Source organism: Magnolia sinica, chromosome 3, assembly GCF_029962835.1.
Source record: "Magnolia sinica isolate HGM2019 chromosome 3, MsV1, whole genome shotgun sequence".
Taxonomy (NCBI): domain Eukaryota; kingdom Viridiplantae; phylum Streptophyta; class Magnoliopsida; order Magnoliales; family Magnoliaceae; genus Magnolia; species Magnolia sinica.
This window is the reverse complement of record NC_080575.1, coordinates 38,482,726-38,501,482: the sequence shown is the minus strand read 5'-3', so window position 1 is coordinate 38,501,482 and position 18,757 is coordinate 38,482,726. Positions and strand designations below refer to the sequence as shown.

General features: G+C 43.8%; 1 non-coding gene across 1 annotated transcript; it reads right to left on the bottom strand.

The window, feature by feature from the left end:
* Positions 1–7,793: 7,793 nt before the first annotated feature.
* LOC131241606 (small nucleolar RNA R71) lies at positions 7,794–7,900 on the bottom strand. The gene has a single exon (XR_009169167.1). It is a non-coding gene; the product is annotated as a small nucleolar RNA R71 (small nucleolar RNA).
* Positions 7,901–18,757: the final 10,857 nt, after the last annotated feature.

Here is an 18,757-nt window from a genome sequence, read left to right as displayed (position 1 = left end):
AGCCATACTAAGGTTATGCAATCCAAGGCCTATGTTGTAATACCCCATATTTTTCAGCACTCGGGCGTTACCATGTAACCTAACTTATTATAAATACAAACCTAGCTGAAGTGAACCTTCACGTTCACTCTAGTCTAAATCCAATCGACGGATTGTTGGAATGGCCACGGAACCATGATTTGGTAATTAGAGATTCATGTGGTGTAGCTCACTTTAATGTAAAGTAACTCTAATATTAGGGTATGTAGCTAAACGACGCACGACGAGTAGTCTCACATCTTACATATGGGTATAACAAAGATAATAAATAAATAAATAAATAACAATGTATGGGTAATAATAATAGTAATAATAGTAAAATATTTAATAATATAAAATCATGAGATGGGTAGCCCTAATAACCTACAAAGTGGGATCACGACATGACAAAATAGATATACATGTAATAATAATAAAATTTAATTAAAATTAATATTATTATTTGGATAGTGACAAGTCTTAAATAGGTAAATAAACCATTAGGACCTTTTGATCATTGATGCTCGGATTGAAATTGATTCGACCACCAAATCAACATAGCCAACACTTTAAGATTTTAAGTCAATTTGTATGGCCCACCTTAACTTTAGATCAGCCTCATTCTTGGACTTATGGCCCTATATGTGTCGAGGGATCGAATGGTCAGAGGATCCATCAAAACCATTTCAATGGGCCCCACCTTAGGGGTTGCGAGTACACAACTTGTGTACTCCCACGCTGCACCAAGCCCAGTCAAACATGGTTTGACTGAGACTACCCGAAGAGGAAGGTCTCCTTCCCTCTTTTCCGCCGTTGCGATTTAAAAGGACGATGCCCGTTTGCGACTTCTGTGGCCCACCATCATCATCCGTCTGCGTCATCTAAACCGTCCATATAGTGCGGACGTGAGCTCTAACCGAACCCATGCAGCTTTCACTCGCATCTGCCCATGTGCTTGTGCACAAACTCGAGCGAAAGGTGAGTTGTGTGCGATTGAGAATTTTTAAAAATGGAAATTCTATCCTGCTGTTGCCAAACTGGCAATCTGGGTGCATTATTCCCTTTCATTTGCAACTGTAAGATGCAAAGCATCTTAGCCATCTAATTGCTTAGGGTTTTCCAAACAAAACCATGGCTGGTTTCGGTTCTTACCCACCATATTTAGAGGCAGTTTTGGTTAGAGAAAATCCGAACCACTTGTTATTGATTCGACGGTCTAGGAAGAGTTAGGGTGAGCATAAAAGGCGTAAGGATCGAGAAACAGGGGCGCCCCGTCCATTTTTGGTAACCGCACTAAAAAAATGGGCGTTTCTTCCCAAACTCGAACTCATGGGACCAATCTCCTCCAAGCTTCGAAAAGACTCGTTTGCAAGCTCTTTAGGGTCCCCAAGAACCGCCTGCAAGAGTCAGATCGGAGGAATAAGAGGTGGAGGCGAAAATGCCATTAATGGCAACCTTCTTCTTCCTCGTTCGAGCTGCACCAGTTGCCTCGAGTCGGGGCAAAATCGGGTCAAGCTAAGGGATCTACTGGGCCTCTAGAGAAGCAGAAAAGCAGAAAAAGAGAATGGGAGAAGAAAGAAGTAAGAATGAGAGAGAGTGGAATCAAGCTGGTGGCACACTACATTGCGACTTGCTGCTCAGTCGAGCTGTACGAGCTGGATCATTCCTGGGCATTCAGTTGTCATTGCTGGACCTCCAGCAGAGGGAAAGGAAAAAGGAGATAGAAAGAGAGAAAAAGGAGAAAGGAGCATCAGGGGTGAGTTGCTCATTGTGTTGCACCGACTCGACTCGCTCGAGCCACGAGTTGGGTCTGGGCGTGTCTGGTCGAGCCTTGCTCAGTCCAGAGACTGTTGGATGGTAATGCAAGGTAGAGAGAGAGAGAGAGAGAGAGAGAAAGAAAGAGAGAGAGAGAAGTACGGCTATGTTGCCACACGAGCTGGGCTGGGGAGAAATTACTGCCGAGCTTGGGTCCGAGTCTGTGCCACTCATGGCTGACTTGACCGAGTCTAGGTCCAAAATTGGCGAGTTAAGGTCACCCAGGCCCTTTAAATTTTCTCAAAGAGTGTCCTATTTCTGGGTAGAGCTCCAAACTTTGTTAATGGCAACGCTAACATGTACTCAAGCTATTTTAGCAAGTTGGGGGTTACTGTCGAGTCAAGGCTGGAAATGGGGGGAGTTGCAGTTTGTGTTTGCGTCTAGCTGGGTGATTTTCGGCCTAATATCCTTGCTGGACATGCCGGTGGAAGAGAGAAAGATAGAGAGGGAGAGGAATAGAGAAGGTGTAAAGAGAAACAAGAGAGAGAGAGGGAAGTGGAGCCTTGGTTGCTGCCGAGTCAACTCGGCCAGAACTGAGTCAACTCGGCTGGAATCGAGACTAGCTGGTAGGGCTGTAAATGAGCTAAGCTAGCTCGAAAATCTCGCTCGGCTTGGCTCAATCTAGTTCGACTTGACTCGGCTTGAACAACGACTCGAGGCGAGCCAAGCTTCAAATGACCCATCTTGTTTTAAAAACAAGCCGAGTTTGATCATAGTGGATGTTGACTCGACTCAACTTGAACTCGGCTTAGCCCGAAGCTCGAGCTCGAGCTCAGCTCAACTCGAATATATATTATATTATATATAATATATTGTATTTAAAAATAAAAAATAAAATATTTTATATATATTATTAATTGAATATTTGATTTGAGAGTTGGGTCGGTGTGGGTTTGGTCAATTGGGTCGGGTGGCTAGGTTGAGTCAGGTACCGATTGGGTCGGATTGCTGGGTTGAGTCTGGTGCGAGTTGGGTCGGGTTGGGATTAAGCTCGATTCGACTCAAGGTAAGCTCGCCTCGACTCAATCCATTAGCTCACCTCGAGCTTGACTTGAAATTTTTAGAAAACAAGCCAAGGTCTAATGGTAAGCTCGAGGCCGATGTAAGCCCCGTATCCTGGACCGTACCGTTCCGTAGGCTTCCGCGGAGTTCCCAGTCGAATTTTAGTGACCCACGATCTGTTATCGGTGTTTGCGCGTGATCCTGAGTCATGTCCCGTATATTAAAGTCGGCTCAACTCGAAACTTGTACCCTTGCGACAGCGCCGTTGCTGCGGTTCCGACACCGTGTCTAGCGCGTCAAGGCGATACCCGGGCCAGGAGATGTGGGCCCACGTTCAGTTCAAGGAAAATGCCGTGCTTTGCCAAACCTAAGAGAACATCACATCAATCCCATCAATCAAGTATACATCACACCCCATCACTCACCCATCCCCAAGTACAACCACCCTTCCCCTAAAGTTAGCTCTCTCTCTTACACAAGTACTCCCATTACTCACTCACCTATCACTCACATCTCTCATCTCTGTCATCTCTCTTATCTCTCTCATTTTTTCCTAAGCAAGCAACCCACGTCCCAACCCCACATGAGAGAACTTGGTGTGGCCCACTTTCCTACCTCCCATCTCCACCATCCAAGCTTCATCTCGACCGTTGAATCTCATCCATTGGAGCTCTAGGACACATTAGTGGAAGAAGAAGTCCAAGAAGATCAAAGGTGGGCGATTTTATTTATTAATTTTATGATTTGAGGGCCCACTTGTGGTGGGACCAATCTTGATGTATGCCTTGTATCAAAGAGGGGCCCATACTGGCAGGGTCCCTCCCATCTCCACCATTTTCTCTCTCTCTCTCTCTCTCTCTCTCTCTTTCTCTCTTTCTCTCTCTCTCTTTCCTTCTTTTGATGGCCCACCTTGATGATATGCACTGCCCACACCATCCATTTGTTTAAAGTATGTGGCCCACCTAACGAATGTGTCGTATATCCACACCGTCTATCTGTTCCTGGATGGTGGGCCCTACTAAGATGTATGGGTTTTATCCTGACCATCCAGCCTCTTGGACGTGGTCGGGGCCACCATTGATGCACGTGTTTCATCCGTCCATCCATCTGGGTGGGACACACCCCACACGTGGGACCCACCTTGATGAATATATCCACACCGTCCGTCAAGCGTCCCTGGACGCTGGACGTGATTATAGTGAAGTGTGAACTGATAGTGGGATGCACTAACCAGCTAACCATCTAACTAGCTATTTTAAAAAAAAGAGATTAATAATAATAATAAAATATGATATTATATTAATATAATATATTATAAAAATATTATGGTGGGCCCTGCGTGGGACCCACCTGTGCTGCGTGCATCAGAAGAAGCTGCTTCGTACGCAGCTATAAAGCTGCTGTATTGACGTCAGCCGGGTCCGTGGGACCCAGCTGCTATGTGGACACCATCCACACCGTCCGTCCATTTGAATGGACCCCACTTGATAAAGTAGCTTGGCTGGGTACCGTACACCAATTATATAGTTGTTTTAATGACGCAACAAGCTCTGTGGGCCACACCGTGATGTATGGGTCTTATCCACAGCGTCCAGCACCCCGGACGGTGGGACCCACCCCTGATGTATCTGTTGTATCCATATCATCCAACCATTTTGAGATATCATTTCAGGGCTTGAGAAGAAAAATAAGACAGATCTATGATCAGGGTCAAATATTGCATATCAGACCCCAGTAATTGCCTAAATTGACGTACATGATGAGGCTTAATGGAGTGTTTTACTCGTGTTTTTATTACAGGATGAAATCAGGAGTGTGTATTGAAAATTGATGTTAAAGGCATGGATTTCATGATCCAAAGTCTCCAGAGCATGGGATGGACTCCAGAGAACTAATAATGAAGATTTTACACGCCTGGGATCCAAGGAAATCAAGCCGTTCACATTAAAAAGGCCCGAAAATGGTCCAGAATGCAAGATCACATGGTTCCCGCCATCCGATTGACGTGAAACTTCATGCATAGCCTGGAGGCCATAAATAAACCGTACATATTAAATTTCAACCATTGGATATCTCGAGAAGTGGCCCAACGGCCAGATCAGCCCTTTAATTCCTTAAGTGGGGCCCACCTGGTCCCTGGACATGGCTCATCTTTGGTATTAACGCTGTAACTTATATGGGGAATCATATGGATGGAGGAGATTTGGTGCATACATCATGATGGACCTCACATGTGCACTGCATGCACACAGTGCGGACGCACACTAGCCGTGCACCCATGCACACAGTGCGGAATTTTAAAAGAAAACGGAAGTTGCCGTTTTCGGCTTCACAGAAACAGGGACTTGCGGTCTCCTGTTGTGGGCCACCATCACGACTCGTGGGTCCAATCTGGACCGTCTATTATACCATAAATGCCGATATTATCATCGCCTAGGTGGCGTTATTTCAGATGGCAATAGAGATCGGTTTTTAACCGTTCAAAAGCAGAATAGATGGCAAGAAGCGAAATCACGTGGGCCGCATCAGCAGACAGTGAAAACAGTCCATTCTCGTCCGAAATTGTGTGCTGCATCCAATGGACGGCTTGGATTTATCTATACAGCAACAAAGTGGGCTCCACCAATGTCGCAGCGCGAACAGTGTAATCCCTGTTTACACACGCCGGACGCTGTCCGATTTTCGCACCTGTTGTGGCCCACTACACTTGATCAGATGGAAGATCTGATCCGTCCATCATGTAGAAGACTGGAAAACGTCCTAAGGGACGGTATTTATTTGGAAATCGAGTAAGGAAAGAGGGCTGTTTTGCATCTGATCTTGGCTGCGGAAAGAGAGTCCGAACGCGGCTGCTGCTGCGACAGCGTTTCCAGCACGTCTCTCCACCGCCTAAATTGCTATAAGAAAGAGGAAAGAGACCTAGAGCAGAGATTGAGGAGGAGAGCCAGGGAATTTGAGACCTAGAGCAAGGGAGAGAAGAAAGAGAAGAAAGAGAAGAAAGAAGAAGGAGATCGATCGGTTTGATGTTCCTTGTTTTTATGAATTTTATTTCATCTATTTAATGGATTTTATGGGCCACTAATCTTTCAGCTAGGGCTAAGATGAAGCCCCTAATTTGATTAGTTCTTGTATTGGTTGAATTCACTTTGAATATTAATTAATTTGTTTCTTTCTCTAAGTGGGCTTGATTGGTTAAATTCTATACTTCTCCATCTATGAACTTGATTAAAGTATATATATATGGATGTTGTTTGGATGCTTATTATAGGTGCTTGTGTCTGATCAAGAACAAGTTTCCTATAGAGGAAGAAACAGGGTGCTTTAATGAACTATACATTCCATGTGCCCGACCAAGGACATGGGAGGTGTTATTCATGGCATTGCTTAAAGGAATTAGACATTCTGTATGCCCGATTAAGGACACAGATTGTGCTTTCTCTGTATAAGTGGTATCAATCTAGATCAAGGTAAATAAACAGACAAAACAAGGGTTAGGATAATTAGGGGTGGATTCGAAAGTCCTAGTGCTCTCTCTCTGATTGAATTTTCTTCCCTGTTCTTAATTAATTGTTTTTTCATAAAATTGTTCTTAGTAATTCATTCCATTATTTGTTGGATTAGTTAAGGAGAATCATAGATTTGAATTGTGACGACCAGTCCTCGTGGGAACGATCTCGTAATACGTACCGTATCTACATCTGATTCGTATACTTGCGAGTTTAAAAATCATTTAAATCATGTTGGTTTAAATAAAACATCAAGTTTTTGGCGCCGTTGCCGGGGACTGTTTCGGTCCAATTGGATTTAAGATTCTCTCTTATCATAATTCATAGTCTTAGTTTTTTTTTTACTACCTTTAGGTTAAATTTTTTTAGAAACTAACCTATTTCCTGTTTTGTAGGGACCTAACATAAACTACTAATTTGGTAATCTCTTTCCAAATTTTCTATTTTTTTTCTAATTTCTATTTTTAGAATTAAAGTTTTATTTTTATTTTTATTTTTTTTAATTTTTTTAGAAAGTTTCTATTTCTAGGCTATTTTATTTTATTTTTAGAAATTTCCTATTTTCTAATTCTAGATTCTGATTCTTCTTTCAAGTAATTTTCTATTTTCTAGTTTTAGAAATTTTTCCCTTTTTAGAAACTAACTTAGTTTTTTATTTCTAAGATTACAAACTTTCTTTTTTAGAAATTAACCGTTGCTTAGGATTTTTTTTCTAGCATTATTTTAGGAATTTAATTTATTTTTATTTTCTTTTTGTTTACAGGAATTGAGGAAGGAAGCTGCTAAATAACATTGTCTTCAAAAGGAGGAGCTCCCTATTCTTCAGACATCAATCATCTCCTTTTCCGGGTTCTTTCTTCCCATTCTTATTTACATAGTTTTAACTTGTTTTAGAATCTCATAGTTTCTAGGTCTAGTTTTATTTCTCTTAGGTTGCTTCTTAGTTTAGTTTTCTTTCTTACATTGCAATAACATAGTTTATGCTAGGACGTAGATCCCTGAATATAGAACTAGCACCGTTTGATCCTGAGATTGAAAGAACAATTCGTGAAAGATTGAGAAATAATCCTGTTGAAATGGCGAATGAGACTGAAGTTAAAGCTCTCAAAGATTATTCAGCTCTGTCCAATTTAATGCGCCTTCATGCATAGTGTTGCCAACCACTACGGCAGCACACTTTGACTTAAACCTGGAGTCATACAATTGTTGCCATCCTTTTATGGATTGGACAAGGAGGACCCATATCATCATGTGAAAGAATTCTTAAACATTTGCTCCACCTTTAAGTTCCAAAACTTCTCAGACGATTCGATCCGCCTACGCATGTTTCCTTTTTCTTTGAAGGATAAGGCGAAAGCATGGTTGAATTCTCTAGAAGTTGGATCTATCACTACATGGGACCAACTGTCTAAGAAGTTCTTAAACAAGTTCTTCCCCGTTCACAAAACCAATGCCCTCCGTAGAGAAATTACTAACTTCACACAAAAAGAGGGCGAGCACTTTCATGAATGTTGGGAAAGATGGAAGGACTTGCTTCTTAAATGTCCTCACCATGGTTTTGAGAAGTGGCAACAAGTTCAATACTTCTATGACGGTCTGACACCACAGAACCGTCGCATGGTTGATGCCACTAGTGGAGGGTCATTCATGACCAAAAGTGATGTCGAAGCGTGGAACTTCTTTGAAACCTTGTGCGAAAATTCCCAGCAATGGGATTATTCAAATAGAGGTGACAAAAGTCCCCAACCACAAAAGAGAGGTGGTATATATGAGATAGGAGTCATACCAGAGCTGAGCGCCAAGCTTGATAACCTGACAAAGAAAGTTAATGCTCTGGTATTAAATAATGGACCACCACAGACAGCTCAAGTCGAGGCATATGCCACATGTTCTAGTCCTGCCCATCCTATGCAGTCTTGTCCATCTGGTGCAGCATTCCCAGAACTTCTCTCTGAACAAGTTCATGCTATGAACACTTTTCAAAAATCTGGGAATGATCCTTACTCAAACACCTATAATCCAGGGTGGGCTAGACATCCAAATTTCTCTTGGGCAAAAGGACCACAACAAGGAGGACCATCTGGAAATCCTCCTATGCAACCTTACTCCCAAGTTGGCAGTCAACAACCTCAACAGTTTCCACAATATCAACAACTACCTGCACAATCAAGGAAACCATCTCTTGAGGATACACTCCATCTTTTCATGCAGAGTTCTCTCCAATTCCAAAAAGACACCCAACAAACCTTACTGGCCAACCAGCAAAGCTTACATGCAAATGCACAATCCATTGCCAAGCTGGAAGTACAAATGGGTCAACTAGCTGCCACATTGAGTGAGAGAGAGAAGGGCAAGTTCCCTAGCCAACCTGAGGCTAATCCAAAGGGACAGTATGAGATTGGCTCTAATTCCAACCAAGGGCAATATCATGAACAGGCCAAATCGATCACTACCCTTAGGTCAGGCAAGCAGATTGATAACAGAATAGAGATGCCTGGGGATGAATCAAATTCTAAAACAGAAGATCAAGATGAAGCAGAGAGCCATACCAATGCATCCAAAGTCTAAAAGCTCTCTGACTCTCCAAGAGCCACTAATGTGCCACCTTATGTGCCCAAAGCACCCTTTCCTCAACGTCTGGCATCAATAAAGAAAAGAAATAACTTTGATGAAATCTTGGATGTGTTTCAAAAAGTGCAAGTCAACATCCCGTTGCTTGACGCCATCAAGCAAGTCCCTGCTTACGCTAAGTTTCTTAAAGATTTATGCACTCAAAAGCGTAAGCAGAATGTTCATAAGAAAGTCTTCCTTGCAGAGCAGCTCAGCTCCATGATTCAACATAACACCCCTCCTAAATTTAGGGATCCAGGAGCTCCCACCATTTCTTGCGGCATAGGAGATCATAAGATCCGGAAGGCATTACTTGATTTAGGGGCGAGTGTCAATTTGTTACCATATTCGGTTTATGAGCAGCTAGGACTTGGTGAGTTGAAACCGACTAAGGTAACATTACAACTAGCCGATAGATCTATCAAGGTGGCCCGGGGTGTTATTGAAGATGTGTTAATCCAGGTTGATAAATTTTATTTTCCAGTGGATTTCATAGTTATAGATACTCAGCCTGTCCAGAATCTTCATAGTCAGATCCCAGTCATTTTGGGTCGTCCATTTTTGGCCACATCTAATGCTATTATCAATTGCAGGAATGGAGTTATGAAATTGTCCTTTGGTAACATGAATATTAAACTTAATGTTTTTAATGCAGGACAACAACCCTCAGATTTGGATGACATATTTGAAGTGGACATGATCGAGAGCCTTGTGCAGTACTCCTTCCGTACATCTTTTGAAGATCCTCTGGAGACCTGCTTAGCACAATCGGGCATGGATTTTGACATTGATAGTCCCATCCATGAAGTCAATGCATTGCTCGACTCTACTCCTATATTGGAGACTGAAAAATGGAGAGCGAAAGTGGAACCTCTTTATCCCTCTGAGACTCTTCCTGACAGCACAGTTTGTAACTCTGAGAAGACAAAGGCGAGTAGGCTGCTTAATGTTCTTAGAGCATATAAGGCAGCAATTGAACGGAAGATAGAAAAATTCCAGGGAGTATGCCCCACTGTATGGATGGATCATGCTGTGGTAATATCGCATAACATGCAAAGGAAGCGTGATCCTAACATAGAAGAAGTCGTTCGAGCAGAAGTCCTTAAATTATTTGACGACAGTGTCAGTTGCCTTATTTCAAATAGCACAGTTCATGGGAACTCACATCACTTGTCTGGGATCGGTTAATGAAAGTGTTGAGTTAGTTACTTCAATGTTTGTGGGTAACATTACTGCAAACCCTCACGAGACTACAACTCGTCCACTAGGGGTAACCTAGGGGTTTAAAGGCTTGTTGCATGCGCTAAATGCAATCGAGAGCACCTGCGAAAGTGGTATAGGTAGGATCTTCTTTTGTTTTTCTTTTTGTTATTTTTTCTTATGTTGATTTCTCTCTTGTGCTAACTCGCTTTTACGTTGAAATTTTTCACACATTTTGAGAAAGCTTCTTGATTCTCCATCCAGGTATTATCTTTTCATCACTCCTCTTTTATTCGCGTAGTCCCATGTGCATTGCTTGTTTATTTCTTTTACATTGAGGACAATGTAGATTTTAGGTTGGGGGTGGGAGATTAGGGTACCTAATCAGTTTTTTCTTGGTCTTGAGGAAAATTTGTGAAAATTTTACAATTTTTTCTGAATTTCTATTGAATTCAAAATGATTTTGACGGATAGTTGTGATTTTAACATCATAAGATACATGATGTTGGTAACTAATGACTCTTGGATTCGGCCATCTGCTTGATTTCACAGTCAATTTTGAATTGTTAATCCATGATTAGACGTTGTAAACATTGATTGAGTCATGATTTCACATATCACATCTCGCTTGCACATTAAGTTTTGGTTCGATAACTGAATGATTAACTTGGTAAAAAGAAGAATTAAAAGGCTAAGTCACATAATCTTCACCATAGGTTTGCTCCCTATAGGTGTAGATTTGATTCTCCATAGTTGACTTATAAAAAATGAGGCGACGAGTTTTCACCATAGGTTTGCTCCCTGTAGGTGAGGATTTGATTCCCTTCCTTGGCGTACTGTTCATAAAAAAAAAAAATGAAGGCTGAAAGGTTAATCTAAAATGCTAGTGTTGGTTGTCAGGAATTCTGTTGTTAATTACCAATTTTAGCATGAAATTGATTATTGGAACACTTAATGATCGTAAGCTGAGATTATACTATACACCTGTGGAACTCAATGTTTAGGAATGTTCTAATTAATGGATTAATATGTTGAACTTGATTATGAAGTTTACTGTGAGCTTGATTTTAGGAGAAAATTCTACTTACCATTCATGAATCTTAGAATTTTCACATCTCAGCTATCTGTTCACAAGTCACTTGAGTTTACAGGAATCGTCTTTTATTTCTAAAATTATTTTTCACATGTTTTGCTCGGGACTAGCAAAATGCTGGTTGGGGGTTGTGATCAGGGTCAAATATTGCATATCAGACCCCAGTAATTGCCTAAATTGACGTACATGATGAGGCTTAATGGAGTGTTTTACTCGTGTTTTTATTACAGGATGAAATCAGGAGTGTGTATTGAAAATTGATGTTAAAGGCATGGATTTCATGATCCAAAGTCTCCAGAGCATGGGATGGACTCCAGAGAACTAATAATGAAGATTTTACACGCCTGGGATCCAAGGAAATCAAGCCATTCACATTAAAAAGGCCCGAAAATGGTCCAGAATGCAAGATCACATGGTTCCCGCCATCCGATTGACGTGAAACTTCATGCATAGCCTGGAGGCCATAAATAAACCGTACATATTAAATTTCAACCATTGGATATCTCGAGAAGTGGCCCAACGGCCAGATCAGCCCTTTAATTCCTTAAGTGGGGCCCACCTGGTCCCTGGACATGGCTCATCTTTGGTATCAACGCTGTAAATTATATGGGGAATCATATGGATGGAGGAGATTTGGTGCATACATCATGATGGACCTCACATGTGCACTGCATGCACACAGTGCGGACGCACACCGGCAGTACAACCATACATTCAAGGTCGGTCAGCAGACGCTGACCGACGAATTTTAAAAGAAAACGGAAGTTGCCGTTTTCGGCTTCACAGAAACAGGGACTTGCGGTCTCCTGTTGTGGGCCACCATCACGACTCGTGGGTCCAATCTGGACCGTCTATTAGACCATAAATGCCGATATTATCATCGCCTAGGTGGCGTTATTTCAGATGGCAATAGAGATCGGTTTTTAACCGTTCAAAAGCAGAATGGATGGCAAGAAGTGAAATCACGTGGGCCGCATCAGCAGACAGTGAAAACAGTCCATTCTCGTCCGAAATTGTGTGCTGCATCCAATGGACGGCTTGGATTTGTCTATACAGCAACAAAGTGGGCTCCACCAATGTCGCAGCGCGAACAGTGTAATCCCTGTTTACGCACGCCGGACACTGTCCGATTTTCGCACCTGTTGTGGCCCACTACACTTGATCAGATGGAAGATCTGATCCGTCCATCATGTAGAAGACTGGAAAACGTCCTAAGGGACGGTATTTATTTGGAAATCGAGTAAGGAAAGAGGGCTGTTTTGCATCTGATCTTGGCTGCCGAAAGAGAGTCCGAACGCGGCTGCTGCTACGACAGCATTTCCAGCACGTCTCTCCACCGCCTAAATTGCTATAAGAAAGAGGAAAGAGAGCTCGTTTGGGGAAGCAGAGATTGAGGAGGAGAGCCAGGGAATTTGAGACCTAGAGCAAGGGAGAGAAGAAAGAGAAGAAAGAGATGAAAGAAAACGGACGAGATGTAATTGTCCGTATTGAGCCTATAATTGTCCTAATTCCTTGCCCGGTGTTGGTGGGCGAGATGTTTCTTTTAGCCGACCTGTTCGTGATGCCGATGAGAGGTTTTGATGTTATTCTGGGTATGGACTGGCTTGCGGAGTATGGTGTCGTCTTAGACTGTGCTGCGAGGACAGTTACATTTCATATTCTAGGCTTGCCAGTGTTTCAGTTCGTCGCTGAGCCTAGAGGAGAACCGTTATCTAGTTTCTTGGCGTCGGTCGTTGAGGATTCTGTGGCAGAGAGTATTGAGTAGCTGTCAGTTGTTTGTGAGTACTCGAATGTGTTTCAGGAGATACCGGGTTTGCCGCCCCGTCGGCAGGTGGAGTTCCAAATTGATTTGGTGCCTAGTACCGCGCCTATCTCAAAGGCCCCCTACCGGATGACACTGTTGGAGTTGAGGAAACTGCAGGAGCAGTTAGATGAGCTCTGAGAGTTAGGTTTCATTCATCTTAGCAGTTCATCTTGGGGAGCCCCGGTATTGTTTGTAAAGAAGAATGATAGTTCATTACGGCTTTGTGTGGACTATCGCGAGCTCAACAGAGTCACCATCAAGAGCCGATACCTGCTTCCCCGTATTGATGATCTGTTCGAACAGTTACAGGGTGCACAGTATTTTTCCAAGATAGACTTGCGTTCTGGTTACCATCAGATTCGGGTCCGAGAGGAGGACATTCCGAAGACAGCTTTCCGAACATGTTATGGTCACTTTGAGTTCCTAGTCATGTTGTTTAGATTGACCAACGCGCCCGCTATATTCATGCAGCTGATAAACGAGGTTTTTCGCTCGTTCCTCGATCAGTTCGTAGTGGTATTCATTTATGATATTCTTGTATATTCGAGGACCTGAGAGGACCATGCTGAGCACCTACGGATTATGCTTGAGACTCTCTGTGCCCACCAGCTGTATGCGAAGCTGGAGATGTGTGAGTTTTGGCAGGAGGAGATGAAGTTCCTCGGTCACGTGGTGATGAGGGAGGGTGTCGCTGTGGACCCCTCGAAGGTTGATGCAATGCGTCGGTGGGGCCAGCCCACGAACGCGTCCGAGATTGGCAGCTTCCTTGGTCTAGCGGGATATTACTGACGGTTTATCGAGGGTTTCTCCCGTATTGCGGCGCCGCTGACCCGGTTGACGCAGAAGGGCGTCGAGTTCGTCTGGAGTGATGCTTGCGAGAAGGCATTTATGGAGTTGAAGGACCACCTCACGTTCACTTCTGTTCTCACTCTTGCTGAAGGGAGTGAGGATTTTGTTGTTTTTACTGATGCCTCCAGAGTTAGCGTGGGTGCTGTCCTGATGCAGCATGGGAAGCCAGTGGTGTATGCCTTGCGCCAGCTCAAGGTCCTTGAGTTGAACTACCCTACTCATGATTTGGAGCTTGCAGCAGTCGTCTTCGCAATAAAGGTGTGGAGGCATTATCTATATGGGGTCAGGTTCGAGCTCTTCTCGGATCATAAGAGCTTGAAGTATTTATTTTCACAGTCCGAGTTGAACCTACGACAGAGGCGATGGATGGAGTTGCTGAAAGATTATGATTTCGACCTTCAGTACCACTCGGGCAAGGCAAACGTGGTGGCAGACGCGCTCAGCTGCCAGCCACGAGGCCTGGTGGCACAAATGATGGTGCGTGAGTGACAAATGCTCGAGGATGTATCAGAGTTTGACTTTAAATTCGGTCTACAGTCTTCCATTGTTCAGCTTTCGAGCTTGTCGATTCAACCCTCAGTGGCCAGGGTGATCGAGGCTTAGCAGACGGACGAGTCACTTCAAGATTACAGAGCAGAGGCCTCATCCATGGAGCTGTCAGACTGGCAGATTAGTTCCGATGGTGGATTACGCTTCAGAGGCCGATTGTGTGTCCCGGACGTTCTAGAGTTGCGTCGGGATCTGATGACCAAGGCACACCGATCGAGACTTATTATCCACCCGGACTGCACGAAGATGTATCGTGATATGAGTAGGTAATACTTCTGGCAAGGGATGAAGCGCCAGATTATGAGTTTTGTGGCCAAGTGTGACACATGCCAGCGTGTCAAGGCCGATCATCAGAGACCCCTTGGTCCCTTGTAACCATTGAGCATTTCAGAGTGGAAGTGGGAGCATGTATTGATGGACTTCATCGCAAGTTTACCGAGGACTTAGCGCGGTCACGATACCATCTGGGTTATCGTCGATCATCTGACGAAGTCGAATCATTTCATTCCAATACGTGCCCTGGTCTATGGACCGGTTAGCGAGGATATTCATTGAGGAGATAGTGAGACTACACGGCATCCTAGTTTTGATCGTTTCAGAACAAGACTCCAGATTTACGTCTTAGTTTTGGAGGAGTTTTCAACAGGCATTGGGGGTCACTTTGCATCTCAGCATTGCTTATCATCCGCAGATGGATGGGCAGACTGAAAGGGTCAATCAGATCCTTGAGGATATGCTCAGGGCTTGTGTGATCGACTTCGCGGGCAGTTGGGATGAGCATATGCGCCTCGCCGAGTTTGCATACAACAACTGCTATCAGGCGACTATCGGCATGACTCCTTTTAAGGTATTTTATGGCAGACCGTGCAGATCACCTAGTTGTTGGACTGAGGTTGGAGAGCATCGTCTCTTAGGTCCCAAGCTTGTGCTGCAAACGTCAGAGGCTATTGATGTTATCAGGTAGAGGATGCGCACAGCTCAGAGCCGACAAAAGAGTTTTGCTGATTGTCGGCGTCGACCCCTTTAGTTCACAGTCGGGGACATGGTATATCTCAAGGTCTCACCTATGAAGGGCGTGGTTCGCTTTGGTGTGAAGGGAAAGCTCACCCCGAGATTTGTTGGACCTTTTGAGATTACCGAGCGCGTGGGCGCTGTGGCCTATAAGCTTGCCTTACTTCCTGAGTTGTCCATGATCCACGACGTGTTCCATGTTTCTATGTTGCGGAAGTGTGGGTCGGACACTATTCCCATGTTTGATTGGTAGCCACTTGAGGTCCGTGAGGATGCTTCTTATATTGAGCAGCCGATTCGTATTCTTGATCGGAAGGAGCAGGTCCTTAGGACCAAGGTCATTCCCTTAGTGGAGGTGCAATGGGGTCATCATTCAGAGGCCGAGACGTCTTGGGAACGTGAGGCCGAGATTAGAGAGCGTTATCCCCATTTGTTTGATGACTGATTGCTTATATTGACTTCTCTTGAGATTGATGATTGATATATGTATGATGATGTTATGTATTTTGTTATTCCAGTTTTGTCAATTTCGAGGATGAAATTTCTTTATTGGTGGGGAGGGTTGTGAGACCCGACCCGAGTTCTCTTGTGTGCATGTAGGTGTAAGTATGCATTCCGTCCATCTTGGTCCTGCGGTCCTACCGGTTAAATCCCGACGACCCGTGACCCTTGGATAGTGTTTACGATCATCCATGAGCCCAGTCATGAAGACCCGACTCAGATCGAGTTAAGACCTATGCCATTGTGACCGCATCGTTGTTGCGGTTCCAATGACGTGTCTTGTGCGTCCATCCGATGTGTGGATCATAAGTTGTGTGAGACTTATTTGTAGCCTTTGAGCATGATCATGTGGCTCACCTAGTGTGGAGGGCATGTTTTTCAATGTGGCCACCCTCCTTTATGCAAATTTCAACACACACCACCCATACACTACCTAAACCCCCCATATCCTATACCACCCACCACCCACGCACTACCCATCCCTACTCTAGCCTAGTAATATAGTTTATATCACCATAGGCTATGATGATTTTTCTCTTATCTAGGAGAGAGAGTGATGATTACTCTCCCTCTCTCTCTTTTCTAGCAAATTTCCAAACTCTCCCTCTCATTTCTCTCTACTCTCTTCTCTCTTTCTTTCTCTCTTGCAAAAAAAAATTCAGCCCCATTTTCCCTCTTTTCCAGCCCCTTCTCCTCCTTTTTCCCCTCAATCCCTCCATTGAAAACCCATCTCAACCCTTCATCTTGCTTCCTTGGATAGTTAGAAGCTTGGAGTAGAGTTTTGATGGAGATCTTAAGGTGGGTGTGCATGCAATTGCAAATTTAGATTTCTTTCATTTCTTACTTGTTCTTCCCTCTTTTTTTTTTTATGTTGAAGCTTGTGGGGCCCATCAAATGATGGTGGTGGCCCCCAAGATTTCATGGATGGGGCTCATAGCCCATCTTACTTGCATGCATGTTCCATGTAAGGGGTCATTCTTCATGGACCCCTACATAGCTTTTCCTTCTTTGATCAGGGATCTTTGGGTCATCTAGACCCTTGATCCTTGGTGGAGATTGCATCTCCACCATAGATCTCAAGTAGAAATCATATGATCATGTAGATCGTGTATATCTTGTGATAGTGGAATGTGTGTGCATGAGTGATGAGGGGAAGGGCCTCAATGTGGTAGAGACCCTTCCCTTGTGGCCGAATCCTTATTTTCCTTTGTTGATAACCTCCTAATCATGAGTGTGAGGCCCACTTTGTGGACCAAAAATATCCAGACCATCCATGGAGGGTGGACATCCATGACAGTCCACCCTTGGACATTGGAGCCCCCTAATCCACCTATATGGGGCACATGCAAGGGGTGTTTTGTAATGGGAAGGGTTTGGATGTTTGTGGGGTCCACTAGGGTGGTCTATACCATGATTTGCTCAGATTAAATCCTCTTTTAAATAGTGTTTATATTTATTTATTTTCAGTTATATGTTACTGTCCAGAACTATTTGGACAGATTTTTAGGTCATCTTGAGGCCAGATTTTTAGGCATTTGGAGGAGTTTTTGGTCCCATGTAATATATATTTCTTAAAGGTGTGGACCCCACCTATAATTATGCCAAATGTCAGCCCCAACTGACTCCATTTGGTTATCCAAAAGGGTTGGCTAAGAGGGGTGGTCAGCCTGATTTTCTGGTGTGTAGTCCAGTAATGTAGACTGTTGTAGACTGAAATTCATAAATTATTTTGATGATGGTGGGCCAAATTTTTGGGTTTTCTCTTATTTTATACATGATGAGAGATCTTGGCCCTCAATTTCCAGAATTTTGGAGGCCTAGGACCCACCCATTGGAACGGCCCAAATTCAGCACAGTCATATTCCAGCAATACTCCGCCCTGTACAGATTGTATCCTTCAAATTAATTAAAATACTTATGGGTATCCTAAAATCATGAAAATTTACAGAGAGGTGTTCCACCCATGTTGAGACCCACTTACCAATGTTTAGGGCCAATGGACCCCTGTGCACACCGTGGCGAGGGACAGACTGGCCCACCACGTTGGGACGTCCAGGTCTATCTGATTTTTTTGATAGACTATATTTTTTAAATTAATTAAAATACTTAAGAATATCCAAAAATTCTGAAATTTTGTGGAGGTGTGACCTACCTATGGAAGTATCACTCTGTAAAATTTTAGACCCAACGGACATTTTACCTGGCCGTGCCAGGAGTGGCCAGCTAGGCAGGGACGCCCAGGCTGGGGCGTCCATCCTGCTTCATGGGCCCACCTTGATGTGTTGTATATCCCAGCCATCCCATCCTTGGGTGGCCCATGTAGGGAGGGTCCACCCTACATGTACATCCCCTGTGGGACCCACTTTAGTGTACGTGGAGCACACCTTGATGTATGTATAGCCAGGCCGTCCAGGCCTTGGACCGCCCAGGCCCATATGGGACGCCCCATGTGGGCTACCTGTTGGACTTTGGTCTAGCAGTTTGGCCCACCTACTCCCTTGTGTCATATGATGTAACCCTATGTGGTGGGGCCCTCTGACTTGATAGCTGGACCACTTGGGGTGATGTCTTAATCAAATGAAACAATTAGTGGACTCCAATAGGCCCAGAAACCTGTTAGGTTAAAAATCCAGCAACTTGTTATAATTATGCTTGGCCTTTGGGCTGAAATTTTGAGGAGTGGGGCCCAACACCTTGTGAAGATCTTAGAGGAAATAATTTATACCTTTGGTTCCTTAAATGTTGGGCTTAATAAATGCACTTTTGAGGCCCACCACAGTTGAATTTAATTGGGTCCAT